Source organism: Capricornis sumatraensis, chromosome 1, assembly GCF_032405125.1.
Source record: "Capricornis sumatraensis isolate serow.1 chromosome 1, serow.2, whole genome shotgun sequence".
Classification (NCBI taxonomy): domain Eukaryota; kingdom Metazoa; phylum Chordata; class Mammalia; order Artiodactyla; family Bovidae; genus Capricornis; species Capricornis sumatraensis.
In genome coordinates this window covers 157,844,779-157,859,673 of record NC_091069.1, presented here as the reverse complement: position 1 = coordinate 157,859,673, position 14,895 = coordinate 157,844,779, and positions in this window count along the sequence as shown.

Here is a 14,895-nt window from a genome sequence, read left to right as displayed (position 1 = left end):
GAATTCAAGAATTTTCAGTCTTTTTTTTTTAATATTTAGGAGCATCACCTTTTAATTCATCTTTTCTTCTTTCAGCCACGACTAATAGCTTTCTAAAAGTGTGTGACATAAGTCCACCGTCATATTGAGTTGAAATAACTGTTTCTGAGGTAGCAACTATGTGCCATGGGTTTCCCAGATGGCTCTAGTGGTAAAGAACCCACTTGTCTAAGGAGACTTAAGAGATGCAGGTTCGATCCCTGGGTTGGGAAGATCCCCTGGAAAACAAAATAGCAGCCCACTCCAGTATTCTTGCCTGGAGAATCCCATGGACAGAGGAGCCCAGAGGGCTACAGTCCATAGGGTTGCAAAGAGCTGGACACAACTGAAGCAATTTATCTTGCATGCATGTACAATGTGCCATGCACTGTGCTAAATATTTACATTATTTCTAATCCTTTATACAGTCTTATCGAATGTATATGATATTTAGGAATTGATATAGACACCAGTGACTGATGAGTGTATAAGAAATTACATGAAATTCAAAACTATTCTCATACTCAGGAATGTAGCCATAATATCAGAATTGAGTTGATCACATATCTTTTACTTAAAGACAATAAAATTAAACAAAAACAAATAAACAAACAAACAATACTGGTGACAAGAATTCTGCAGATTATAGAGGGTTTGTTAACATCCCCTTAAATGAAGGCCTTGAAAAGAAGAGACAATACCTAATTTTTTTCCTTATCTCTAGCTGCTAATGTTATTATGCCTGGTATATAGCTGAAGCTCAAAATGTACTTGGAGATAAAATTGAGAAAATTTAATGAGAATAAAGTAATATTGAGGTTTTTTCTTTTCCATTGTTTTCTCACCAAATGACATATATCATTGTACTATTAGAACAATCAAGTTTCAGTTTGAATACTTTTGAAATTCATCAACTTGTCTCCTTTGTGCAAAAAAAGAGGCAAAGGTCTTAGAGTACTGCATAGTTGTAGCGCCATAAACTTCTTTATTTTTGTAAACATATTTCACTCTGTTCTCCATCTTCATCATCTAACAGTCTTGATTGAAAACTGAAGTACTGCAGCAAGAACAATTGTATAATTAGAAGACAATCATTTATCCTGGCAACATCTTGAAAGTATAAGTTTTAGAGAACAATTAAAATTTCTATGTCTTTGATTGGAATGTGTTTATCCTGATTAACAATTTGCAAACATTTCTTTCTATAAACCTTCACTGAGAAAATCTCAAAAACATTTTAGCTTCCAGAGGCTTTTAATTCTGAAATAATCAAAGGCTTATACTGAACTTAATAACTCATTCCATTTATTTCCCCCATGACAGGAGAATTGCTTTAAATAAAGCGTTCAATCTATCTGTAGTTCTACAGAGAGATGCTAAAAGTGAAAATAATCAAATTAGAAAACCAAAGTTTCAAATGTGGCATAAATTAAATAATCCTTACTTGCCAAACTTGAGAAGAAGTTTCAAATCATGTCATTAATATAAAAGAAAAACATCCATATTTGCTCTTTGGAAAGACAAATGCAGAGGTTAATAACACCCGGTTGCCTGCTCCTGAGAGCGTCTGCATCACTTGGACAGTTTGATAATGAGATTTTGTACAAAAGAAATGGACATTTTTTGAGAGAAGTCATGATGTAAAGTGTATTCTTAGTAAGATATATAAGAGAAGCTGAAATAAAATCCTTGTAAATTTCAGTGATGAGACTATTTCCAGAATTAGAGCTCTCTAATTAATGATTTTTTGGAACTTGTTTTAATTGAAGTCCTCATATGTCAACTCATAATTTTACTGGGACCTGGCATTTGCAAAGTGCTTTTAAAATTTACCCTCTTCCCCCAAAATCTTATATGATAAACAACTAATTTCTTCTGAGATAATTTCTTCTTAGCTCAGGCTAAGAATGCTGCTTAAAGTCTTATGAAACATTTATAAACATAACAGAATACATGCCCATTTTCTTACCTTTTATTCTTACTTTATTTCTTTGGCCTCAAATCCATAATGTCATGAGGACATTTCAGTGCACTTTACCTTAGAGAAAAACTAGTTAACTCCTTCCTAATCTCATGTCATGAGAAATTCACAAACCCCTTCCAGTGAATGCAGACTAAATGCTGTATCTGGGGATCTTGAATCCAGGGATCTATCTGTTCATGCATGAGGCAGATTGAAAACAAAAAGTTGGAGGTAGTTTAGAAGTTATGCTTTTCATAAGTATGTTTTTTTTTTAAAGAAGGGTTTTAATTAATGCAAGATTAGTGATGAAATAAATTTTCCTTCTTTTCAGTTATTTCCATGGTGATACATCTGGTGACAATATGTTTGATTTTCTGCACATATGCATTTATGACTATTTATATTATCTGTATTTATGAATGCAAATTTGAGTTAGGCTTTTTCTTTATGCTCACAGACCTTCTAAATCAGATCAGATGCCTATTAATCAAATCATAATTCTTTTGTGACATTATGGACTATTCCACCAGGCTCCTCTGTCTATGGGATTTCCCAGGCAAGAATACTGGAGTGGGTTTCCATTTCTTTCTCCTAGGGGATCTTCCTGACCCAGGGGCAAAACCCACATCTGCATTGACAGGCCGATTCTTTACCACTGAGCAAACAGGGTAAGCCCACTCTATTACATTCTACCTCCTATTGCTCTATTGAGAAGTAACTTTTAAATTTCTTACTGTTGTTCAAGTAGAACTGGGGTTGCCTATTTAGCAGATAAAAATATAGGAAACCTAGTTAAATTTGAATTTCAGATAAATGATGAATAATTTTTATATTAGTATATCCTTAACAGTGCGTGAGACATAATTATACTAAAATGATTATTCATTGTTTATCTGAAATTCAGATTTAACTGGGTGTCCTTTATTTTATCTGGCAACTGTAAATGGAACCAAAGGGAAATGAAAATGGTTTTGTCATTGGTTCCATGTGTGATGAACAATAGCCAGAAATAAGGGCCGAGTCAATGAGACAAAAATAAATTGTCCCTGAATCTGGCTATTCAGATGAATGAGGGATTTTTTTTTTTTTTTTTCCATATAACTGAAAAGTCAGAACGAAGAAATCAGACCCCAGGTACAGTATGATCAGCAGTTCAGTGATGATTGCAAAGACATTCCCAGGTTGTTTTCTTCTCCCTGCTGGGCAGCCCTTGGCTGGCATTCCTTCCTGTGTGCAGGTAGCTATAGTAGTTCCTGGGTCACCTCAGGAAGTAGCACTGTCCAGAATCAGAAAAAAAAAAAAAAAACAAACAACTATTTCTGTGTTGTTTTCTTAAATGCAAGGAAACTTCCCAGAAGGCCTCTGAAGACCTGGCATGGCCACATGCCCCATCTCTCCAAAATCAGTCATTGATAGGCATAATGGGATCATGAGTTTTATTCTAATCCCAAAACACTTGAAGGTAAGCAAGAGGTCATTTTCCCATGAGGCTATGTGGAGTAAGAGCAGAACTTAAAAAATTTGGTTCTATTGGAAGACAGTAAAAAGATAATTAGACAACCACTGTGTTCTGTTAGTTTCCTCTGTTATGCCAAATTCAAACTTTCATTTATATAGGAGAAACTTCACAGTTCCTACAAAATTAGATTTGACAACAAATAAAATGACCAGTCTCATAGGGAAATTACAAATGTTTCCAACTTCACTGGAGTATCTCCTGGAGATTCTGAAGAGGAAAGGAGCCTGGACTAAAGAGCTGAGTCATCACTGAACATCCATTGTATGAAATGGATATGTTTTAGGGGAGGAAGAGAAGGGAGACCAACGCTTTCCTCCTTTAGGTGTCTTACAGAATGTTTCACGTTGCTCTAGAGCAGACTGAGGCTTATTAAGATCGTACCTCAAAGACACCCACACAGAGCTACCAGGAACTCAATTTATCTCAAATGCAGCAGAACTGAATCACTTCTAGTGACATTTAGTTGATTTGCTGACAATCTGTGTTTTGAGATAAAAAAAAAAAAAAGCCAAACACCAGAAGGTTTCTTTCCTCTTCTTCTTCCCCTTCTCCTCTCCTCCTTCTTCTTATTTTATTAACACCTATTCTTAATCATGGGCTTCCCAGGTGGCTAAAGTGGTAAAGAATCTGCCTGCCAATGCAGGAGATACAGGAGACACGGGTTTCATCCTTAGTTTGGGAAAATCTTCTAGAAAAAGAAATGCAACCCAGTCCAATATTCTTGCCTGGGAAATCCCAAGGAAAGAAGAGCCTGGAAGGCTACAGTCCACGGGGTCACAAAAAAAGTCAGATACAACTGAGCATACACATTCTACATTCTTAATCATAAATAAGACTATAAATTGAACTTTGACAGTATAGATTGATGAAATTGCATTCTTGTAGAGTAGAAATTTCTACTTTTTTTTTTGAGCTGAATGAATATGTTTGCTATTTGGAATAAGCTAAGTAACTATAATTAGTTTGACATATGAAGGAACTATTGTTTTTTCTTTCTGGCTTTAGCCTAATATTAAAATTCCTTATGCTACAAGTATGCAAAATTCCCATACTGTGTAAGTAACCTAATGGTGCATAAGTGATTAAAATCACAGAATATACAAAGCAAGTAGACACACACACCTTTATAATTCTTTAAAATTAGCTGCCAAGGCATTAACCCTTGCTACTGGGAATGAATCCCACAAGATTTCTGGTTCTGACTCCTCACAATAAATTCCCCTAGTGTTACTCTAGATGTGGGATGAGACAGAGGTATTTGCCTGTGAACCATCAGGAAGCAAGTAGCCTCACTAAATAGAATATAAGTAGAAGCTGCATCCTTGGGAAATGTATCAAGTTATAAAAGTGGGGAATTTAGTGACAGGAATGTTATAATGACATACATCAAGAGAATCACATTCCAGAAGAGTCTTCAGTTCAGTTCAGTTCATTTCAATCGCTCTGTCGTGTCCAAATCTTTGAGACCCCATGGACTGCAGCATGCCAGGGTTTCCTGTCCATCATCAACTCCCAGAGCTTACTCAAACTCATGTCTATTGAGTCTGAACAAAGCTCTTAGATTCTACCCTACACCATCCGGAAACCCCACAGATTAATACCTATTTCCAGTGAACTCAGCAAAGAGAATATTAAACAACTGCCATGGATTGATGCTAAAACATCCTTCATGTCTCTTTTCTCTGAGTCTGTACCTAGTAATTTTTAATTTTGAATGTTTTAAAATAGTGTATTCTTCTAGAATGGGCTAAATATCAGCAATACCTGTCAGTTATATTTCTTGGTACAGATTAATAGTTTAATTCAGATCTTACTAAGTCCTGACAATATTCTAGTCACTAGGGACACAAAGACAAAATAGATGGGGCAGAAGCACAGAAATAAGAATGACAGATCATTGTCATGGCTCTGATGGAAGAATGATTGTTACCTTCAGGGAGCTTGTATTCTTGTAAACACAGAATGATTGCACATTAATAACTGCAGTTAAGGAGAGAGACACACGTCATGTAATACAAACACAAACGGAGGAAAGCACCATGGGGATACTAAATATAACATGGACTAGAGAATATGTGGGGCTTTCTGCAACCTCTCCAAGGGATATAAGATTTAAGACGGCCGTGGAGGGATGAGGGAATGGTTTTCAGGGAGAGAAGGTCACAGGGAGAAATATGAGATGAAGCATGAAGGGGTGAATTAAAATGTGCTGGTCTGTAAGTAATTCAGTGTGACTGGAATATCCATATAAGTTGTTGGGCCAAGCATAAAGGCCTTTCTACAATCCAGGTGAAGTATGATGAGACTACAGAGTCAACAAGTGAACGGAAAGTAGAAACTGCGATGCGTTTCAGTGAGCAGGTCTTGGTCATCAAGTAAAGGTGAACGATGAGGAAAATGGTAGTATTCATGGTTGTTGCGGAGAAGGCGATGGCACCCCACTCTAGTACTCTTGCCTGGAAAATCCCACGGACAGAGGAGCCTGTTAGGCTGCAGTCCATGGGGTCTCGAAGAGTCAGACACAACTGAGCGACTTGACTTTCACTTTTCACTTTCATGCATTGGAGAGTGAAATGGCAACCCACTCCAGTGTTCTTGCCTGGAGAATCCCAGGGATGGGGGAGCCTGGTGGGCTGCCATCTATGGGGTTGCACAGAGTCGGACACGACTGAAGCAACTTAGCAGCAGCAACAGCAGCATGGTTGTTGACTAAATATTTCCCATTTTCCTTCTAAACAGTGCTAGTTTTGCACTTTCTCATCCCACCAAAGTGCGGTGTGGCACTGTGACTTTCTTTGGCTGATAGGCATGAACAGAAGTGGTGTAGGTTGCTTCTAGGTATATGCGCCTTAAACGTTTTGGCATGTTTTCTTCCCTTGGCTGTGGTAATCATGACGTGTGTGTTGAGAAAGATCATGTTAGCTCAGATCCACAAAACACTATGGTGAACAGAGACCCCTGTCAAGTCACGTGGGATGTGTTTTATGAGCAAGAAATAAACCTGGGTTGTATGAAGCACAGAGATCTGGCAACTGTTTTGACATAACCTAACCCCACCAACATACAAACCATCCAGCATTCCAGAACGCTTTCTTAATTCACCACAACTGTGTGATCCAAGTAAACTCATAAATTCATTTTTTAGAGTTGATTTCACACCTAGATTTAGATTTTGAAGAAGTTCTCTGCATCAAGTCAGGCAAGTTAGCTCCTTGCTGCTGTCATTGTTAGATTACCATGTTGGATAATGAAGGCCCCTTTGTTTGAAGGTTTAAATCAGAATATAGCAGCAACATTCACAGTAAGAGAGTATTTGAAGAACACAGTAGTAATTAGTACATCAAACAAAGCTTTAAGGGCATGAATTCATACCTTAAAATCACATGTTGTGGAGTCTGCAATACCAGACAAAGGAGATAGGTAACACTTTCCAGGAAAGGGTAGAAAAATGCTCCATTCTGATTGGAAAATTATACTTGTTGAGGTATATATAGGCGGGAGAGAGTAGCATCTATGGAATTAAACTATCTTTTGTGTCAGTAGTGGAAGGGTCAATGAAAATACAGAGAGCTGTGGAAAAGCGTATTTTGTAGTTAACTCCTGTTCACCTGTGAGTACTCACTTCCTCACCTTGTTCCGTTCTGGTCTGGAGCTTTGTGGACCTCAGGCAGAGTTTGTGATAGAAGAACACTTTTATAGGGCTGCAGACTGTACCTCAGCCTTTTCAGAGGACCATGTCTCTAGGAGCAAACCCTTCTCTAAACTCCAGGAAACCTAACCTGAGTGCCACAGGTTTCTGCATCCACCATGACTAACTGTTATCTGTTATTATTGTTACAGCACACCTTCCTGGGCACACCTCCACTGCTTCACAGGATTGTTTCTTAATATTTTTGTTTTATAATTTTTGAAAGTGCAAGAGAAATCAATGGAAAATAAAAAGGCAATTTAGTTACTAATGGAAGTTAACTGCTAAGTGGCTCTCTTGGGATCCACTCAGAATTGTCAGATCATTTTGAAACAGTTTTTTTTTTTTTTCAAAATTATTTGATGAAGTTCCACATAAGGAATAATTCTATATCACCCACACAAATATAAACATACACTTAAAGCAGAAATGAAAGTTTTTTAGCCAATGTTTATCCTTACTGTATGTGATACGCATATACATAGTCATGGAGATCTTATGTTTGGTTAGTGGTTGTACTTATTTAGAGGAGGAGGGGAAAGAAGTCACTACCTAACTGCTTCAGCATCCACTGCACCCCTCTAAGTCATCTACCTCTGTTTAGTCCTGCTGAAGTCTTGGAGTCGCAAGCTTGCTTCTCCTTCTAACATAATCTTTTACAGGATACTAGACAGTTCTGTCATTTGATTATCTTAGAACATGGAAACTCTGGCAAGGTGGCTGCTTTATTGTTGATTGCTGTTGTAGTAGTGGTTGTTGTTAGTCTTTAGTTTAAAAAAAAATCCGTGTTCACAAGAAGAAGCAGTGCTACAGAGTGGACTTGCAAAGTTAAAAAGAGATCCCAGAGCTGTGAGAATTGTCAGAAATGCCAAGTATAATGTCTGGGTACCCTATGTCCCTCTTATATCCTGGAACATTTATAGCCTGAGAGTTTATATCCTAAGATTCATTTTTAAAGCTGTGTCAGGAAGCAACAATGAGACAGCAGAATTATTTAGCGGGTTATGATCACTTTTTTTCAGGAAATATATAAAATATGGACTAACAAAATATAACACATTGCACATCATAAGATAATTATTATATTATGAAAATTTATTTAATTTTATACATACATGGTTACAATGTAAAGTGTGTTCTTACTGTAATAAAAATAGTTCCAAAATTGTTTACATTTTATGAATGATTCTTACATGCCAGACTGTATTCTAAGCGGCTGTGGGTTAAATTTTAATCTTCACATCTGATCTCATGATTTTTCCCATTTTACACACTGAAGCACAGAGAAGTTGAGTGATTTGCCTGACTTTATAGAACTATTCAACTATAAGCAGTTTTGCTCTGAAGGCATCTTAGCTCACACTGCCATAACACATTACCATAGAATTGGGTGGTTTAAACAACAAACATTTATTTCTCATAGTTCTGGAGGCTGGCAGTTTGAGATTGGGGTGCCAGCATGATTGTGACCTTGACCGTGTAAGTGCCTTCTTTCTGGTTTACAGAAGACCATCTTGCTGTGTCCTCACAGGTCAGGGAGAGAACTCTCTGATCGCTTCTTATAAGGGCACTAACCCTATTCACAAGGGCTCCACCTTCGTGACCTAATTATCTCCCCAAGGCCCCACTCACATCACCCAGTATGATGTGGGATTAAATTTTCAACATATAACTTTGAGGGTGAGCATAAGCATTCAGTCAATTGCAAAAAGCTATAGTCATAACCCAGAAGCTATTTATATTGTTCTCTGTGAACATTGAAAATATTGTCCTAGGGGACCATTGTCATAGGGCAGGGAGGAAAATTTGTTTGGAAAAAATGAGTATAGAAAATGAATCATGTGGACCAAAACACGGAATTACAGACACAGGTAAAACATGTATGGAGAATGAGGTGGTAGACAGGGAAAAAGATAGTAGGGAGAAAACCTAGCGCAAAGGCAAAAACTTATGTAAAAATTATAAATGAGTATCACTTTTTAAATTTAGCTGTGAGGATAGGTCAGCCCATTCTAGACAATCACGTTGCTTACAGCATAATTTTCAGAACACCTTTGACTCTGATCATCCTTTGCATCTATCAGACTTGGGATTTAGATCCCAAAGTTTAAATTTCCCTTTTTCCTTGGAATTCTTTCATAATTGCCCAAATTTTAGGTTGGGGAATATTTCCAGAAAGTCACCCTACCCTTATCAGTTCGATTTCCACTCTGTGCTTTATTTATACCACTTAAAACAGCTTCTCTGCAAGTCACATATTTGCTGATCATCATCATCCTCTCTCTAGCCAAACTGAACAAATTTCAGTGATTTCATGTGAGTTCATGAGTCATCCTCCTCCTGACATTTAATCATTCTTATTGCTGTCCGTGGTACACAGCACCCTAAGGACCACTGTTGTTACCACAGTGGTCCAGGTGTGGTTCAGACTCTGCTTAGCTCCTCAGCCCCTCCAGCCTCAGAGCCTGGCAGCTGAGTGAGAGAGGGGCCAGTGGCTGCAAGATAGGAAGGACGGACATTAATGTTCCCAGTCTCTATGGACCTCTGGAAAGATATATCACCTCTTAAAAGGTTCCATACTTCAGTTGCCTCCCTTGAGACCAAGAATTACCAGCTTCTATAATCAGAGTGATTCCAAACAGATGGTTTTGCCTGTGGACTTTCTTGAAAATGTCTTATTTATTTGCCCTCCAGGACAAGAAGGGTAACTTGTTTCCTTTTCTGTAGCTTAAAAAAAAAAAAAAAATTGAATGAACTATCCTATTAGTAAAAAGAGGTCATATTCACATCTATTTAGAGACCAATTAAACACACACACACATTAAGTTCCAGGCATAGATAGTGGGTCTGTATCAATTTCTTTCTATTGTCTTTTCTTAAATGTAGGAAAAACTTGCTAAAATTGTTTCTCTTATTAAAAGAAGAATTTCTATTCTCAGCCCCTTCAAGAATGGTATAATTGCATTTCATTGTGCTTTAGAGATAACTGTGAAATAAATATTGCCTGACCTGAAAAATGCAGCATTATTGCTTCCGGAGGATTTATGGGAAAAGCTGAAGCTCTTTGGTTACTAGATATAATGGAAACAAACCACATTTCTTCCTAGCAAAAAAAGACTTCAGCAGCTGCTTTAGCAAAGCCACCGCAGCTGAGGCTGTTTCCAAGGTGTTGCTTATTCTGAACACTAGAGGGCACTGGTGATTTGTTCAACTTCTCTTGGTTTCAGGGCTTTTAAAAATTCAGTGTGTTGCCAGAAACTTTTCAACTTTCAATGGGCAGGAACGGAGTGGAAAATAACTGCTCAAAAGTCTATATTTTGAAAGAAAGAGAGAGAGGTTAAAAATGGTCTCTGCAGAACCTACCAGAAGAAAGAGGAAAAGTGGCCAATCTCTGTTTTATGTTGGTTAAGGGTCCTCATTCGATTGTCCTGAGTTCAAACTTCATCACTTGTTAAGACAAATGCCAAAAATGAAGTGCAAAATAAGAGATGGCTGGTTCCAATCTTATGTTTAAACACACTTTTTTTTCCTTTTGACTCTTATTTTTTGCTGTCACAAAATAAAATGGTTTTGTATCTATCGGAAAGATATTCTGAGCCACAAGCACTGATTAAAAGGAATATGTTCATTTGGACATAATGAGGCGAGACAAAAAAGGATTAAATAAACAAGATCACTGAGAGTATAAGACATCGTCACAGGGTTTTAAATAAAACAGCAGAAACCCTAGTTATCTGTATGATCCACATTTCTGATGCTTTGAGGCACAGGGAAAAAGTAGACAGTGGCAAAAATAACTGAAAAAAATTAAAGAGACAACAATATTTGATGTGAGACATTGAGGGAAGCTACCAACTAAAAGCACTGACAATAAATCAATTAGGTGTGACCAGGATGATCAAAGCAACAGCAAGCAGAGGCCAGTGTACAATCTGCTAGGTCTGTAATTTTTTTGCCATCCCAGGTTGTTTAAAGAATCCATTTCATATTTCCCTGAAGCTTATAGTTACAGAATTTAGGAAGTGAAACCTGTTTTCCTTTCACAATTTCCTCTTGCCCAAATATGTCAGTTCTTCCCATGTACATGGATGGAAGTGAGAGGGAAGGCACTGCATATTCTCAGCAGGAAGCATATCCTAATAGTGGCCAGAGTTAGCTGGTTCCTACATCAGTGTTACCCCCTGAAGAACTGGGTCACTGCAGCCCTGAAAGGCTGCTTGATTCCCACTCCGTTCATTCATGCACCATGCTGAGATTAAGTCAACTGCAACGCAACTGCCTTCTTCCGCACTGTCTGCTGTGGCAGTACATAATGGTGAAGTTTATTGGACAAAGTCATATAGAATCCCATTAGGAAGAGTGTTTGTCCAGGATACTAACTATCAAATCAGTGCCACCACTGGAACTCAGGTGTCATCTTCTCTAATACATTAGCTTCTCCTAATCCCGATAAACTTCCTTTGACCTAAAGACTTATTTATTTTGCTAACCAGTTTCTACTTCCCATCGAGATGACTGGATTGTTTGGCGATTTCAAAACTCCTTTGTTGCCAGCTTGAGGAGAAAATAGTTGTTTACTGACAGTGGTCTTTAACACAGTTTGGCACTGAGAAATTCTCCTAGTTTATAGAGAGGGATGGAGCAAGTTACTCTACAAGATGTTGTTAGCAGGAAAATGTATCTTTCTTCTCATTGCAGTGTATCCTCTGAAGAGTAGGTTGATAAAGAATTCAATATTATTAAAATGCACCGAGAAGTAAATCTATAATATTCATATACATTTTCTTAGTTTATAGAAAAGTTTTTTCTTGGTAGGTTTAGGTTTTCAAGAGGGATGCACACACATGTAATTAAAACCTTGGAGATAATGCTATTGAGGATGCAAAGATCAGTGGTATAGAGGAAGTGAGATAGTTTTGTTTTGACTTGTGTTTACATTTCTTTTATGAAGTGGCTATACATTTCTATTGTGAAATGAAAATCCTCATAGCCTTTTTATAAGCCTGTACATATTCTTGTACATTTTTATGTTCAGTCACACACACACACACACACACACACACTCGTTTATGAACAGAGTCAATTTCCAATTTATTTTTCTGGAAAAGAGGTAATACATTTAGAGTCATTTTTGTTTATTTCTAAAATGACTGACTTTAGTTTGTTATAATAAAAAGTGGAATGGGATATATAAATAGCAGACTTCTTTCTTAGAATTCTCCTCTCTTCAAATAACATCAACTCTGTTATAGCTGTGTATGTATATTATTGCACACTATTACATACACATATATGCACATATTTTTAACTTTTATAGTTTATAATTTAAAGCATTTTAGCCCTATTTAAAGACTACTTCAGTTTTGTTTAAAGTAAAATTTTTTATTGATACTTTTTTTTCTGGAGTTAACTAGTTTAGAAGTTCCAGACATTTTGATTTTATTCTGTTTACTATCAAAGACTTTATAGGACACATTTAGGACATTATTCTTTTTTGGTGAAAGCTGTTTAAGCTTCCACATTTTACATACATCAGTAGGTATGTATACTGACAAGGAGGTTCCCACTCATTGCTCTCAAGGGCTGTTTAAGATCATTATTCTTTTGTAAAAAAATAAAACAAACAAAGGAGCTCTGTTCTCTCCAAACATATGCTGTTGGCGCCATCAGTCTCTACCCTGTCTTTTTCAAGGTCACCCATTAATGTTCCGGGACCTGGCTCACAGTGTACCTCTCCATTCCAAGTCCTGCCATGAGGCCAGGTAACTGAAGTTTTCACGTAGGTGCAATTTCTTGAATTCTGTGTATCCAGTGACTCCTTACACCCTTCTGTTTTGGCCATTAGGCTTTGCACTTTGCATTACCTTGAAATACTTGATTTATCATCCTGTTTCTTGACCGTGACCTTCTATAGTTCTCAGATTTCTACTCTATCTTCCCTTTCTGGAATTTTCAACTCTTTATCTAGCCATCAATCGCCTCCTACTTTGACTTCCATCTCAAATCAGTTTTGGTTCCCTAATCCACCAGTGCAGGTGTTTTGTTGTTGATTGTCTAAATTCCTTTGGAAGCTCATCTATAGCCTACTCTCTCTGCCTTTCCTTCTTCCTAAAAGACTTCTAACCCTCCTGCTATTCCTCTCTGACACATTCTCAGTCTGGAGAACATGTATTTTACCTTCAATCTATGTCTTAGATGCTGCTTCTTTGGGGAAGCCTTCTCCGAACCTCTTGTACTGTAAGAGCCTATTAGCTTTATCTCATACAGTCCTCCAAATGAGCTTCATTTCCCCTTGACCACTACTTACTTAGTAACCATATGTTCACCATTTTATTTTCTGGAGGGTTGCCTGAAAGCAATGCCAACTGAAGGAACTGCAGAATCCCAGCACCTGCCACTATGTATAGCTAGCTATAGTAGTTCCTAAATACTTGTTGAATGAATGAGATATGACATTGGGAATCTAATTAAATAATTTTAATGTTTCTCAGGAAAAGCTTAATTCCTCTAACTCCCTCGTGTCTGTATCACTGCCTATAATCTTCATCAATGCTATTGTCCTTCTGGTGTTAATAAAACCACATTTAATATTTGCTGAGTGCTTAGTAAGTGCCAATCACTGTGACAAGTATGCTTTATGCAATATTACATCACCTTTGCAATTACCTCTTGAGATAGGCCCATGTGTTTTCCAATCTTAGGGATGAAGATCTGGATTATTAAGTTGCCTGCTGAGATCAAGGACTCACATGCAATACTGAGGACAGGAACCAAAGTCATTCTGTCTGCAACCCCAAGACTATATTAATAGGGTCTCCAAGAGTGTGTTTAAGTTTGTTGAAAAGAACTTTTAAAGTGGTATCTTTTCCATTTCTAGCAAAGGTTGATTAGCTAAAAATCTACATAACATTTACATTCCATTCTTGTGTTGCCTTTAAGATCTTGAACTCTGATATTTTGTAATGACTTCCTCTTTCCATTCCACACACTCGTATCAGCCTTGTAGTTAAGTTGTGACGACTAATAAGATCCTACTACATGTGAATGACAATTTGTTCACAGGGTACATCTGAGGATGACTCTATGCTCATCGATCTCTTCTTCCGGGGCACAAAAATGTCTCGATTTTTCACCTTCATTTGTGGTTGACTGAATCCATGTGACTGGACATTGGTTAATGATATGTGGATTGAATGGAAAGCCACTCTCAGGATCAGTCTCTAAAATCTCTCTATTTTGTTTGTCTATTGCAGCATAAAAATTATCTTAAAACTTAATGGTTTTTGAAAAAATATCATCTCAAATTCTTTGTTAGTGAGGAATCTCTTAGCTGGGTGGTACTTGTTCAAGGCCTCTCATGAAGTTGTAATCAAGATGTTAGCAGGACTGTAGTTATTGGAAGGTTTGTCTAGGACGGAAGGATTCAGTTCCAGGACTGTCTACTTACATGGCTGTTCTTAGGATCTTCAGTTCTTCATTGTTCACTGGTAGGTCCATTATCACAAGACCCTATCCATAAATCTGCTTGAATATTCACACACAAAGCTGGCTACATAATTTGTGAAACTCAGTGCAACATGAAAATGTGAGACCTCTCGATGAAAAATTATTAAAGATTCTAATATGGCAACCACTGTGCATTCAAACAAGCATGAATGACTATGAAAGTGAATGTGAAGTCGCTCAGTCATGTCTGTCTCTTTGCGA